The 14,239-nt window shown below is 48.8% G+C and overlaps 1 protein-coding gene across 1 annotated transcript in view; it reads left to right on the top strand.

Annotated features, from left to right (window-relative positions):
• The window catches only part of LTBP2 (latent transforming growth factor beta binding protein 2), a gene marked incomplete at its 5' end in the record, with an annotated part of 62,660 nt that overhangs the window by 6,906 nt on the left and 41,515 nt on the right, over positions 1–14,239 (top strand). The window lies entirely within an intron of this gene.

The following is a 14,239-nucleotide window of genomic DNA, read 5'->3' on the forward strand; positions in this document are numbered from 1 at the left end:
TACCGTGCCAGCAACTCTTTGGGGATGGAGCATTGAGAGTCGTGCCTGCTACAATAACCCACACATATTATTTGTTTGGGGTTTTTTAGACCATCTCCACTTCTCTGTAAGAGTCCATGAATGTGGGAGCAAATTGTTAGACTGCATCACCCCTAAAGGCCCCTGTGTTTCTTGGAGCAGTTCACTCAATTGCTGGGCCAGAAAGACTGGTTTTGTTGGTAGCCACTAAAGCAGAGAATTTTCTCCTGGCTTCCAGCAGGAGCCCCTCAGTCACAGTCAGGAAGACATTACAGCAAATTACAGGTGCTTAACCAGGATGTAACTTCAGTTTTTCCTTTACCTTCCCTGAACTTTTGGCTTTCTCTGTCAACATCACTTTGAGCTGCCTGAGGAGAGGGCAATTTGGCCTTTGCTTTTCTATTTTCCTGCAGTTGTTTCCAAGGTTCCCATTGCCCCTACAGTAGTGCCTGCCTTTCTGTCTCTTTTGAAGCAGAGGCAATGCACGGGCTGGAGACAATTCTAGACCCTTAGCTGTCAACAAGTTTGGAGAGGCTCAAATGATTGGCAAAGATTTTACTGGCGCCAAGTAGTTCACTGAAGCTGACATATCTTGGTGTCCAAATGGAAGACTATCTGATAGAAACCAAATTCAGGAAAGGCAGAGGTGATGCTGGCAGGGAGAGGTGGGCAAGCCCCTGTCATTGCTGCTCCAAGAGAGGCTTGCTGCCCAAGTGAGCACACAGCCCTCTCATGTGCCTGTAATCCTGGGCATTGCTGATGAGCTTCCCTGTGGTGATGACCTCCTCCTACCCCTCTGTGCTACCACTCTGTGAGGAGGGCCTGGAGGGGAGGGAGAGCAGAGTCCTTGGAGATACAGCACCTGTTGAAGGCTTTCCCTGTAGGGAACATGACCTCAGGCTCCGCACAGAGGACGGAGGGCTGTGCAGGCACTGGCAGAGCATTCTTGCCCAGTCAGTCAGACATAGCAGCCAGTGATCACTGAGCTGGGATTGCTGAATGCCCAGCTGCCCAACGTACCTTAAATCCTCTGGCACTATCCCAAGGAAACAGGACTCCATGAAGGACAGTGCTCTGCTTTTCCTCCTTATCTGTCCACGAAGGCCATAGGATGTCACCTTCATCCCATGCTTCAGCAAGAGAATCTGACTGTTGTCCTTTGCAATGGCCATAGGTAGGACACCAGGACATGTCCACCACTGACTGCCTTCTGGAGATGTCCTGAAGGATTTGCTGAGGCTGCTGTGTGCCTCTCCAAGAGGGAGTTGTCACCACCCCTGAGTGCTGTGCTGCCCAGGCAATGTTTACCAGGCCTGCTTTGCAGGCAGGTGGAGGGCTGCCTGCACCCTGGCACTGGTCTGCATTTAAATGCCTCTCTTCAGCCCCTGGGTGTTCTTCTGTAGAATTCAGTCACTTGGATTTTTTCTGTGGTCTGTGGAACTTACAACATGGTGTGGTACTGCATAACTTAAAAGCCTTGTTGCTGTTAGAAGAGTTATTTTCCAAAAGGTTTTGACTGTCCCTTTCAGCATGCCAACTTCTGGGCTAGCTGCAGAGCCTGTAAGAGTGAGCATCTGCAGCCAAAGGCATGGTCTTGGCCATGCCCTCCCATTGCTTCACTTGTTGGTCCCCACCTGATCTCTGGGTGAGTTGGCTCAGTTCAGCAAACCAGCAAAAAAAATGAACACAGCAAAACCAAAGATAATTTTCTGCCAGTTCAGTGGACTAAATTGTCTTATTGGAAGATCATGAGACCAAAAGAATTGGACAGAACTGTAAGTCTAGCAGTGGAGGGGAGGAAAGGAGGGGTGGGAAAGTCACTTCTCTAGGCTGGTTATTTGTCTCATGAAACCACACTCTTAGACTTGTCTGAACTTGCAGTGACAACATCATCTCTTTCCACTGAAGTACTTTCTGTGCTTTTGCATGAAGCTTTCTTCATACAGCTCGGCTGTAGCAGCAAAAGCAAGAAGTTTGTCTTAAAAGAGCTAGGTAGTGGTTGTTCATGTTTGCAGGTATGAGGATTGGTTTTTAGGCTCTGCAAACTCAGAGCTGCATTCACTGGAGTTCAGTTCACTGTCAAGTGTGAGAGGAGCAGCTTGGCTTGTCAGGTCCATGGTCTGCTCCAGGGTGAGGGTGGGTTGTGCTGGTGGACACTGACTTTTTCTAGTCAGCCTGGCGTGATTTCACAGGAGCTGGCTTACTTGTCTGATTTGTCAATGAGGAAGAGGTAGAAGAAGTTCTTGAATGGTTCAGTGGATGGAGGACACTGGTGATTCTAGGTCAGTATTGTGAGAAGACTCTGAGGACAAATACCCAGTCCCCAGCCTCCCTGTACATTTGCTTACAAGCAGGAGTTAAACAAAAGTAGGAGCTTATAGACATCTAAGCCTTGTCTTGCTGTTCCAAGACAGGAACTCAATCCTCATATGAGTAAATTTGCGTTCTCTTTTTGTTTATTTGCATCTATATTGGCTTTACTTGTCTTTGTTTGTACAGAGCTAACTATCAGAAGCTCTGAAGCCATGCACTAGAACAGTACTACATTAGATTCCCTATAAACATGTAACAAAACCCATGGATCCTCCACAGAGATCTGGTCTCTAAGAAGTAATTGGGCTGCTTTTGGTTTCAATTACCAATTGAAGACTCTTCAATTTGAAGTGAGTCTTCAGAGAGAGAGTTAAGAGAGCAGCCAGCTGAATTAGTTAGGAACTGCCTGGACCAAAATTTTCCCCACTTACCTGAGTGATGGGACTGCTTTAAAATTATTTCTTGTCCTTATCTAGTTGGACTTGCTGCTTACCATGACTGTACCTTCATTGTGGGGAGTAACCTGGTCTGGAGGTAGGAAATTTTGGGGAATCTGTAGGAGCCCATTAAGTGTTGGTGAAGAGCATGACCAGATAGGTGCCTATTTTCATGGTTCTGCTTCTGGTATGTACATGCTTCTGGTTCTCCTTCAGGCCCTCCAGAGCCACAGTAGCCTTCTGTGAGAGCCCAGGAAGCACAGCTGGGACAGCAGAGATGTTACTGTCAGTCTTCTACCCTCAGGTACCTCCTCACCCTTGGTGAGAACTGGCAGCTCCTTGAGCAGCAGGGCTGTACCAGTCATATGCAACTGGTTGTACTGGCTGGTTGGTGTTTTCACCTGTCAGATGTGAGGGCTGGTGAGTGGACCTGTGGGCATTCCCACTGTAGCTGTCATAGATCCTTTTCTGGGTGTGCTGGCAGTCTTGGGAAGATGTGGATTGAAGGTCAGCTTGAATGTTGTCTGAGCACAGGCATCAGTGCTGTGGAGTTACTTGTAGCCCTCAGTATTTCTGTTTGGAGAGGTACTGGGTAAGAACCACTCCATCCTGGGCTGGCCTCCATGGTGTGCATTCTCTCTTCTTCCTGGGACTAAAGAAGAAGATGTATTCGGTCTTACTTGAGCTCAACCCTTGCCCAGGCAAGGACAAGGCTAGGAGAAGGGCAGCTCTGGGTCTGCTTTGCTGACACCAGAGCTGGTGATGCTCCTCCAGCTGTCATCCCTGGAAGTACAGGCTAAGCAATGAGTACCACTTCCCAAGTCCCTTCAGCAGTCTGTGGCTCAGTGCAGATTTGGAGTCAGGTGTCTGAGGGAGCCTGTGGAGACTTGTTAGCTGCTGCAGAAGCTGAGAGGGCCCCATTCTGTGCTGGGTGGAACAGCAAGTGCTCTGGAGAGCAAAATCCTGGGGGTGTTAGAGGCCCTCCCAGCATGGACTAGCTGCAAACCCTCCCTCTTCTTGATCTCAGGCTGAATCTCTGCCTGGAGAAGCAAAGCCCTGATGGATGATTGTGCGGGTGGAGTTGCACCTCAGCCCAGAAGCCGAGCTAAATGGAAACAGCTTTGTTTTCCTAAGGCTGGAGTATCAGCAGAATTCATGTTTATTTAGCAGGGAGTGGAGAGGGTTTGTTCCCTTGCCCCTTACCCTCAGGATGGCTGACCAGATGCCTTTGACTCTGGGCAGTGTGTGTGGAGGGTCCTGTTGCTGCCCCTGAGAAGGCCCCTTGTGCCAGGAGTGTTGTGCATAAATCTGTAGCCAGCATCTGTGCAAGGGGGCTGTGCTGCCTGGATGGGAGGTGTGTGCTGGGTGATGGCTGCTTGCAGAGCAAGGCATCCTTCCTCTGGGAAGAGAAGCAGAGATGTCTGGGACCTGCAAAGCATTCCCCCAGTGATGCAGGCAAGGGAAAAGGACATAGCTGTGGTGTAAGGTGCTGAGACACTGTGCAGACAGCTTAATGCAGCTAAGCTCTTGAGGGCAGGGCGCTTCCTTTGAGAGGGTTCTGTTTAGGCAAGGCAGTTGCTGGGAGTTGCCTGGTGTTTTCAGGATGGAAAAGGAAGAAGGCTGAGTTGCAACATGCCTGGCCCAGTGATTTCTGATCTCAGAGTCTCCTCTGCAGCACCCTGGAGGAGACATCTCCTCCCTTCCTGATGAGAGGAAGTGCTGTATGCAGCCCTTGAGGAGCTGTAGCAAGCGCTCCTGGCCTGGGAACACTGGGAACCTCATGCCAGCACGCAGGCTCTGCCAAAATCTCTGTTCTCTCTCCTGGAAGCAAAGGATTAGAACAGCAGGGAGCAAACAGATGGGAGGATCTTGAGTGGGTGGCAGAGGTTGCTGGATGGAGAAAGTGTATTTCCCCGCATTTGAAAATTGTTCTCTTTCATTTGAAAATCCTGTCCTGGTGGTAGTCAAATGTCAAGCATGATCCTTTGCAAAGGGGAGTGGAGCCCATGGATGGATCCAAAGCTGTCTGCCCTGGGGTCACCACTTAAACCACGACATTGAGAACTGTGGCTTGGCAAAATCAGCTTGATGAGCTTGTTGTCATTGAGGACTAGCAGATAGAACAAAAAGTTCACTGCAAGGTCACTTGCTTTTTAAAGACGCTGCTCCAAACAGAGGCAGATTTGTCTTAATTGTTAAAGCAGGATCTGGAGCCTCCTGTCTTGCCAGCTTTGAACTTTCCACATTCATGAGAAAAAGGGGAACTTGCTTACTGCCTTACTTGGGCTGCTGACGAGTGTCCAGGACTGTTTGTCCACCATATGTCTAGCACTAGCAGGAGGTCTGTACTAGCTACATACTTACTGAATGCATCTTTGCTCTTCTGCTCACTTATGACTGTCACTCACTCCACATTTACGAGTGTTACAATTTATTAATATCCGAATATCAGAGAAAAAAAAAAGCCAGCCCTTGATGAGAAGCATCCCCCTGTTTAAGTGCATTCCTGTGGCATAGGCTGTGGCAGCTTTCCCACTTCATTTGGTATGGGACCAGCCCAGGAGATCCATAGTACACAATGTTGAATTCCCGGGTAGAACACCGGTGCCAGCCTTGTGCCACTACAGTGTCTATGCTTGTCACTTGAATGGCATATTTTCTTGGTGCAGATAAGCCCTAACTGCAGCTTTCTAAGGTGCTTCCCTTTGGCAGTATGGTTTTTACAAGGTGGCCAAACATTTACATTCCTTGATCCAAAGCTAACTTTGAGTAGATATCTGAGACATTGTTAAAAAAATTGAAACTAAAAAGCCAGTGCCACTCCGGGTGAGAATATGTGAAAAGGAAAATATGTCACTCAGGACAATGAGATCTCCATAAGCTCCAGATCTAGGCCCCTTTCCTGCTTTGACATAGTCAAAAGGCCTTGGCAAGCTGGATGAGAAGCCTAAAGGAAAAACTCAAGCTACTCAAGAGGAGTGTAAATGCCATTTTTCTTATATTAAAAAACCCCTCCTATTTTTAAATTACATGATATACCTTCTCTAGTCTGGCACCAGATTCAGTTGCTTTATTTTCTAGTGTTTTAAAGCTGTCAGCACCCCTCTGGTTTATATTTTTTATGTATTTACTTTCTGGGGGGTTGCATACCCTTCAGAGCAGCAGGAGAATAGCTGGCTTTCAGGCCCCTTTTCAAAACTCCAAATATGGTCTTTACATTAGACCTGGTTTTTCTGCACCTCCTTGGGAGCCATTCCTATAGCTTAATGCAGCCTTTAGGCAGTTCAAATGCACTTTTCCTTCTAACTGAGAGTGCTGCTACTGTCAGCTCGATCTGAGACTCCATGCAAGACAGCAGGGTGCAGGGCAAATACATTGTACATGTGGTAGGTAAGGTAGTACAGAAAATCCAGTTTATAGCCTATTTTATATACTATACATATATCATTTGGGACATTTATGACAATACAATTTATATAGCAGTTGTATAAAAAAGAAAGTTGTTAGAAGAGCACTAAGGCCACATGATCAAATGCTGAGAAGACTTTTCCTAATGCCTGAATTTGGATTGCCATCTATCTTGCTTTCAGCTTCCTTGTGCCTGTAGATTGCTGCAGTTTCTCATACCTGACTGTGTGTTGCCTTTTTTGGTTTCAACTGGTACTTCACTAAAATCAAAGCTGCTCTCTTTAGTTGCGAATGTTTCACATAAATCACCAGTGCTAGCAGGAAACAAGGGATTAATTGAAGCTGATTTGATACAAGAAGTGGTTGAAATGAAGATCTAAAAGTCTCCATATAAAATCTACTTGTTCTCTTTTCCTTTCTTCAGAAGCATCCGGAGAAATGCTGCCCTGAGTTCTTGGTGCTTGGTGGGATTGGTACCTTGCTCTCCACACCACCTCATTTTTTTTTCCACCTGTGTGAAGGCTCTCATTTAGGCAGAAACTAAACATCTAGGAAGGAATTAAGAAGACATTCAGGCTGGAAAAATCTTATCTGCTGAATTAGTGCTGAAGGAAAAATATCCTCTATGGAAGGAAGAAATCTGGAAGGAGAGGCTAAGATTTTTCAGGGTAGAAGTGAAAAGCAAATTAGTCAATGGAGGGTAATGCATGTGGTGCATACCAGGGACTGACGGTGCTTAGGACCCAAGTCAGATGAGTTTTTTTCCCTGCACACCCTGGGCTCCTGCTCTGAGTCAAGGTATTCTTTATTGCCAGAAAAGATCTTGACAAATTGGAAAGAATTCTGAGGGAGGGAGGGAGCTGAGGGGAACGGTTAACAGACCCACATCTGCAAAACTGAGCCAAGTGTTGGCCTTGGAGGATGAGGAACATACTTGGAGGCTGAGGCTATCAGGATGGGGCAGAGTGTATCAGGTTGCCTGTAGCCTTGGCAGGGTGGCCATGGTAATATTTCAATGGTATGGCTTTCTAAAAAGCAGTGTGCCAAACTATTCCAGGGATGTAATGACAGGTTGATAATGACACTGGAGCTTTGCCTTCTCCATGACTTTGGAGCTCTGCTGTTGCAGAACTGGAGTCCAGGCGCTGCCAAAGCAGGTGCAGGGCTCCACATCCCTTCTCAATGAGGAGTCTGGGAAACCTGTTCCTCCCTTATAGTCCTTGGTGTGGGTGCTGAGGGCTATGTGAGAGAGGTCTAGAGCAGACTGATGGTCACGGTACTCCTGAAGTCACTGGCTTTGCCATCAGGCATCATGCTGACATGGCCAGGAGTGTTCCTGGTTCCCAGACACCCGCTAGCCATTTGGCTAGTGAGCACGTGGAGGGATGGAGCCAGCGCAGAGCAGTACAGACTAAAAATCACTGGGGTGCTCATTCCCTGATCCTCAGCAGGGATGAGACTTCAAGAGTGGATAGCAAAGGTTACATCCCAGCTCAGCTCTCATGGATTGAGTGCTGCAGGTGCAGGAATCCTGTGTGTGGCTGAGGATGGAGCAATGTGAGAAGACCTAACAACACTGAGGTAATAGATCCAAAGGCCAGGACATCCTGCTGGGTGTTTAACCATGATTTTAGCTTAAAATATGTCTTAGATCTACAGCGTTCCCAGGATGAGTGGGAGACCACCTGCTGTAGATGAAAAGCCTTCACTTCTTCAGATGAGAGCACTACACACATCTCTTCACGTTCTTGCTCTCATGCTGTGTGCGTGTGTTCAGCCACAAGCTCCTCACCCCCCTCACATGCCTGGGATGAGAGAGGCATTTCCAGCCCTCTCTGTGTCCTGTGTAGAGCAGTGGGCAGGCAGCTGGCTCCCCCCACTCCCAGGGGTGCATGTGGGTGCGAGGATGAATAGGCTAAAGTGTTTTCTCAGGGCTTTGAAGCTGGCAGCCTAGTGAAGGGGGTGGGTGTTGCTAGTCAACAAGATAGAAGTGAAACTCAAATGTGCTTGTTTTCTCACTGTTTTATGGGGGAGATGAGTGACCTCCCTGCAGCCAGTGTTGAGCTTTTCTCTGGCTGATGCCTCTGTAGCAGGTTTCATTAGATGGCAGCCAGGCCCTCAGCTCACAGCTGTTGTGTCTTATGGAAATAGAGGGCTCTTTGAGATGGAGATCTGTGTGCTGTGTACAAGCACAGGTTGATGTGTTGTCCTCTCCTCTTGTATGCCATTGCCCTAAACACAGATCCTTCCCTGCCAGGTAGGACCCTGTACTGGGGAGCGTGGGGAGTAGGAGAGGGGCAGAGGAGGCCTTGCTGTGGTTCGTGGGGGGTTGAACCTCAGTGGGGTGGTCATAGTGTGTGACTGACAGCCCATTGTGTGACTGACAGCCCCTCGTGTGACTGACAGCCCAGCTCTGGCTGTGACAGCAGCTTGTGCCAGGGTTTGTGGTGGAGCACAGGCTGTGGCCATGCGTGATGGCTGCAGTGAGATGGTGACACTGATGGAGACCTGTGTGTGATGCCAGCTGTTAGGATGCTTCTGTGCCTCGAATCACTAAGGTGTGAGACTGCCTGTGTGACTGTGTTTGGCAGCAGTGCTGTGCCTGTTGATTGTGCTGCTCAGCACCAGCCCCTCCATGCAGCAGGGGAGCCAACTGAGGCAGTTTCTCACTGTTTCAGCCCAAAGGAACGTGCAGCTGAGCACCACAGGCCAGCCTGGGCAGTTCTGCCAGAGAGGTGGTAGCTTGCCTGGTCTCCCTCACCATCTAAATTCCTGTTTTAGTCTATGGAATGTTCAAGATATGGCCCAAATGTGGCATTTGTAATCAAGTAACCTGGCATGGTTCCTCTGTTGGCTCCACTTGGAGCTCAGAGCAGTTGCAGGCTGCATTTTTATTTTTGGCTTTGGCCTGCACTTCAGCTCTGGAGACAAGCAGATTGCAGACAGCTCTTTATCACATTTGGCATTTGAAAATCATTATTCTGGCCATTTAATGGGTCAGCACTAAGTTCTGATGGATGCACAGTCTGCAGCTCCTGGTGACCACCTGATGCCATGTCCTTGAGCAGGGCATGTTTCTGCAGCCTCGCTGGGCCAGGCAGGTGCTGTTCCCATGCTTGGAGAGTTGGACTTCTTCCAGGGAGTCAGTTGCTCACTGCCTAATACATGAGAGCAAAGAAGAGCATTCAACAGAGTGGCAGGTGGCATGTGTGGCACATGTGGCAAAGGAAGGGCATTTAATGTCAGCAGAGAGCTGTGTGGAGGCATGTGAGCAGCCACTTTGGCTAAGGAGAAAATTGGATCCCGAGAGACTGGTTAAAAAGGACTTGTTAGTTGTTTGTGAGCTTAGAGGGGTTCAGTTACGTATATGGTATCTGGCAATTCCTGAACAGATAAAATTAGAGTTCACGGCCCTCTGTCTCTCTGTTCTAACACAGTACATGGCAGGCTGGGAGCCAGCTAGGATGGCTCTGCAGCACTGGCACTGCCTTGGGGGCCTGAAGAAGGAAGATGCCAAGGTGGTGGTGGTCGAGTCTGAGCTTGGTGGCATGAAGCAGACAACTGGTGACTCTGCTGCCCCATGGACTTGCATATCTGCTGCTACAGTTTGTAGTGAGAGATTCAGAGAAATCTTGGCCAGCCACTGGCACATATGTCAAGTGGAGCAGGCAGCTGGAGTTACCCCCGCAACACGGCACAGGTGAGAGCCCAAAATAAGCCATGTGGGCTCTGTGAGAGCTTCTTCATCACTGTGGTACAGGATAGGGCTGGCACCTGGGTGCTGGACTGACATGACTCTTGGCATGTGCCAGTGACGGAATATAATGTGCATCAGGGAGCCTGACACATGTTCCTGGCCCTGCAGCTCCACTTTGTGAGTGCTGTTTGTGCCCTCCCACACAAAGGGTGTCATCAGTGACACTCTGCCAACAGTAGCTCTAGAGGTCTTGAAGGGGAAGAAAGATTTGGATGACTTGCCCCTTGATGCCCCTGTGATGGTCCAGGTGCCAGTGTCATCTTGCATGGCATCTGGCTGTAGGTGCCTGTGGACCTGGCCCAAAGGCACTGAGCAGTCATTCTTGTGGCTTTCATGGTACATAGATTCTGCTTGGCTCTCCCAAGAGGGTCTTATGCATGTGGAGGCTGGCAACTGCTGCTGTGCAGGAGAACTTCCCTTGCCTTCCATCAAATGCCGGGGAGCGGAACTCCCTCATTTGAATGGGAGGTACCAGGGCTGAAGACACCAGCAGGAGGGACAGCAGGCAGGCTTCAGTGGTATTTCTGCTGCCCCTGGAGATAATAAGCTGAGCCAGGATTTATGGACCTAATGTAGGTGAAGTCAGGTACCTTGTATGGTGTGGCTTTCCCCCTCCTCCCAGAGTCTTAGCAGAGCTGTCTTCCTTGTCATGTTTGTGAGCTAATTGATAATAAACTGGAGTGCTCTCTAAGCAATGCCTCTCCTGTGCCTGAGCCCTGAATCCTTTCTGCCTGCTGAGGAACCTATATGGAATCCAAGAAAGGGGAAGTTTCTGGTTTGCAGTCAATTTACTCCTTTCCAAGGCTGGCTGCTTCTCTTTCCCCCACAGACACAGATGCTGGTGTTAAGGCTGCCCATTCTTCTGTTATGCTTTAGTGGAAAATCAGCAACTGCTGAGCATTACAAAGGGGGAAGTGAATCACTGATTTTGGTCCCTGTGGCCCCAAGCAGGGAGGGCATCTTGCCAGAGGGACAGGCAGATGGACAAGACAGACACCAAGTATATTGTTCAGCATTTAGAATCCAGGGGAGAACCTGCCTGTTGCCCTGGCAGGTTATCAGGGGCTGAGCTGACTCAGTCCCTGTCCTGGCTGAGCCCACTCATGTTGGAAGTGCACATGCAGGCTGCAGTCTGGAGTAGCTGGGGTGCTTTTACCAGTGGCTGCCCTCCATGGGACTCTGCTCCCAGCCCACGGGCAGCACGTGTCCTTTCTGGGTACCTGGAGGCAGCAACTGCATCCCAAGCAGCAAGCTGGTTATATTTGGAGAGATGGAGCTTGTTGGGCCCTGAGATGGGGTTTTCTGGACCCTGGGAAGATAGTTTCTTCTCTGAGAGCTGCTTATCTTCAGATTTGTTTTGGCCAGTGCTATTGTTGCCCTTCTGAGAATTGCTCCTTAGGTCTCAATAGTCGCTGTCATTTCTCCCTGATGTTCAGCATGAACATCAGATTTGTTTCCAGCTGGAAGAGTAAATTTCCAATCCTCATCTCTCCTGCCCTTTCCTTGTCTGGGGTTAGTGCCCCTCCCTGCTGACCACACTGCCCAGGACTCACTCTCTCCACAGTGCCTCAAGCCATCCACCCTGCTGTGGTCTGTCAGGCTTTGGCTGGGGAGAGGGTGAGGCAGGCTGGATGAAAAACCAGTAATACTCTTGTGGTACTTGGCTCTGCATTTCTTTTACACAAATAGCAAAAAACCCCACCGTTTCCCAGCTCACTAGCACTCTGGCCAAAGTCAACAGCTGCACGAAGAGCAGCCGATAGAAGCTAAATCCAGGAAAGACTGAGGTGTTGCTGCTGGGGAGAGGGAAGTGCTTTGAAGAGTTTGCCACCTTTGCCTCCAGCTCCAAGGAGGATGCCTGGTGTTAAGTCACTAAGAGAACAGTTTGCCCACCTGTACTCCCTCTGGCTTTTGCTTACCCAGAGAACTGTGATCACCAGAAGTGATCTGAGATTTGAAAATAGTTTCTATATACAGTGGGTTAGGAAAATAGTATTGTTTTCCACATACCTCAGTCTCAGTGATTTAGACTTGGTTATTGTGACTCTGCTTATCTAATCTTGAAATTGCAGGCTTTAAAAAAACCCTGTGGTTGATTCAGAAAACAGAGGTCTTCCTATCCATCTGTGCAGTTTCTGGGAGTCTGCCAGCTCAGTCTTCAGTGGAGTGACAGGAAATCACTCACCTGCTCTGTTCGGAGAACGGGCACCTTGTAGGTTCATCTGGGACTAGCAGCAGAGCCACGATATCCAGAGCATACAATATTTTTGTACCTTCTCTACACTGCTAAGACTAAAGTAAATGTAGAGCAGGGTGCAAGTAGTACCCAAATTCATTGAAAATAAAAGGTTTACACACAAAATGCTGTGGTGATGTGTGGGATCGCTTGCTGAATGAAATACAAGTGTTATTTGGGTCCTGCAGGGATATGTAGCACTAGAATGTAGGGGACTAGACCTCCCTTAGTTCTCTTGACTTCTAGCACGTGTCCTCAGGATTACAGAGAATCCAGGCCATTGACCTGCACCTCAGAATAGGGCTTGTTGGATAGCTTTGAACTCTTGCAGATGTGAGTTAGTCTGTCTGCACAGCTCCCTCCCATCCCAAATCTCTTAATTTTGATAAGCACCCAATACCTATAGGTGTTTCCATGTGAGGGTGACTGAGGTCTCTCAGCTGGACCTTTCAGCTGGTAGAAATCAGCAGGAGCGCTCACACCATGCTCCTGGAAGGAGAACTCTGCTCCCTCTGCCTTCCCTCCTTGCCCCATGTTCTGTCCTGGACCACTGCCTCTGTGAGCTCCAGAGGTGGGGGCTACAGGACAGCCCAGCAGGAGAGGGGTCCTAGGAGTCTGCATGCTGATTTTGCCCTGCAGGCTGTGCCTGACACAGAGAAAGTTGTCAGCAGCTCTGATGGATGAAGAGCAGGCAGTTGTCTGTAAAAGAAGAGACCGCTGCCTCTTTGCAGAGATGTGTGCTGGCCATGTGCCTGGCTGAAGGAGTGGAAGGGAGTGATTCCATGTTGAGGGAGGCTGTAAGACTGAATGAATATGAGGCCCTGGGACTTTTGGTGACTGGAACATAGTGCTTGAAGTGTCAAACTTCTCTGCCTCTTCATTGCCTCTTCTCAAGCAGGTGGAGGCATGGAGCATGGTAACACAAGCTCCACACTGCTGTTTTGGAGCTACCCCATCTGTTTCCCATCCTCACTCTGCCCCCTAGGACAGCCACACCGCTGAGACAACCTGTGGCAGTGCAGATCCCTGGGAACTGGCCAAGCTCTGGCCCTATGTTTATTAGGATCCATCAAGTGGATAGGGATTGCTAATGGCTTCTGATCAGATCTGTACTGCTGTGGTGAGCTCAGGTGTATTTCCAGAGACACTTCAAGCAAGCCAGTCCCTGTCTGCCCAGCATGGACAGACTCTGAAGGTTTGGAGGGAAAAACTCTGTTTTGTTTTCCCTGACCATGAGCCAGCTGCTCAGCATGACAAATTGAGATGGAAAGTGCCTTTTGCCATTGACTTCTGTAGCCCAGGCTTGAATGGTATTACTCAACTCAGTCCACAAATCCCAGTGCTCATCTGCCTAGAATAGAACCAAATAAACAAATTAATTCAAAGCAAAACTTCAACTCACGCTGGAATGCTTTGCCAATGAGATCTCAGAAGGATGACTTTTCCTCAAGTGTTGCAAACCATAATGTTCCTACTCTGTTTTTCCTTTGTGAAGTTGGCACTGCCCCTTGTAGTAAGGTCATGTAATCCCTCCTTATTGGGAACTGAAATGCTAATGATTATTTTATTTAAAACCCTTCACATGTTGTTGTTACGGGGTTTTGTGGATTTTGTTACAAAATTTGGTAATCCTGGGAATGACAAGAGATGTTCCTAAAGACAAAGGGTGAAGTTCCTTCAGGCAGTGTGTAGAGCCCAGCCAAGCTCTGCCACTTGCACACAGCATGCTCCCTTTTCTCAAGGGTAGATGTGATGTGAGGGTTTTTAAGCAGAAGAGCTAATATTTCCCTGTGTTATGCTACCTGTCACCTTCACCCAGTGACTCTTCAGATCCCAGGGCCAGCAGTAGGACAGTCACTGGTGTTTGGGGGAATGCACTTCTTTTCCTCAGGGTGCTTCCATCTCTGCAGGAAAAGACCTTGGAGTCCCAGCCATGTTCACCCATAGGACTGTGCTTGGGGTCTCTTGCTGGAGATCAGAGAACAAATGTGCCTGAGCTTCCCAGGCTTGGTAGCTCCTCCCTAGCCTCCCTAGAGTTCCATATGGCTTTTCCTTTGTCACTGACAAAAC

Source organism: Geospiza fortis, unplaced genomic scaffold (assembly GCF_000277835.1).
Source record: "Geospiza fortis unplaced genomic scaffold, GeoFor_1.0 scaffold54, whole genome shotgun sequence".
In the NCBI taxonomy this organism is placed as follows: Eukaryota; Metazoa; Chordata; class Aves; order Passeriformes; family Thraupidae; genus Geospiza; species Geospiza fortis.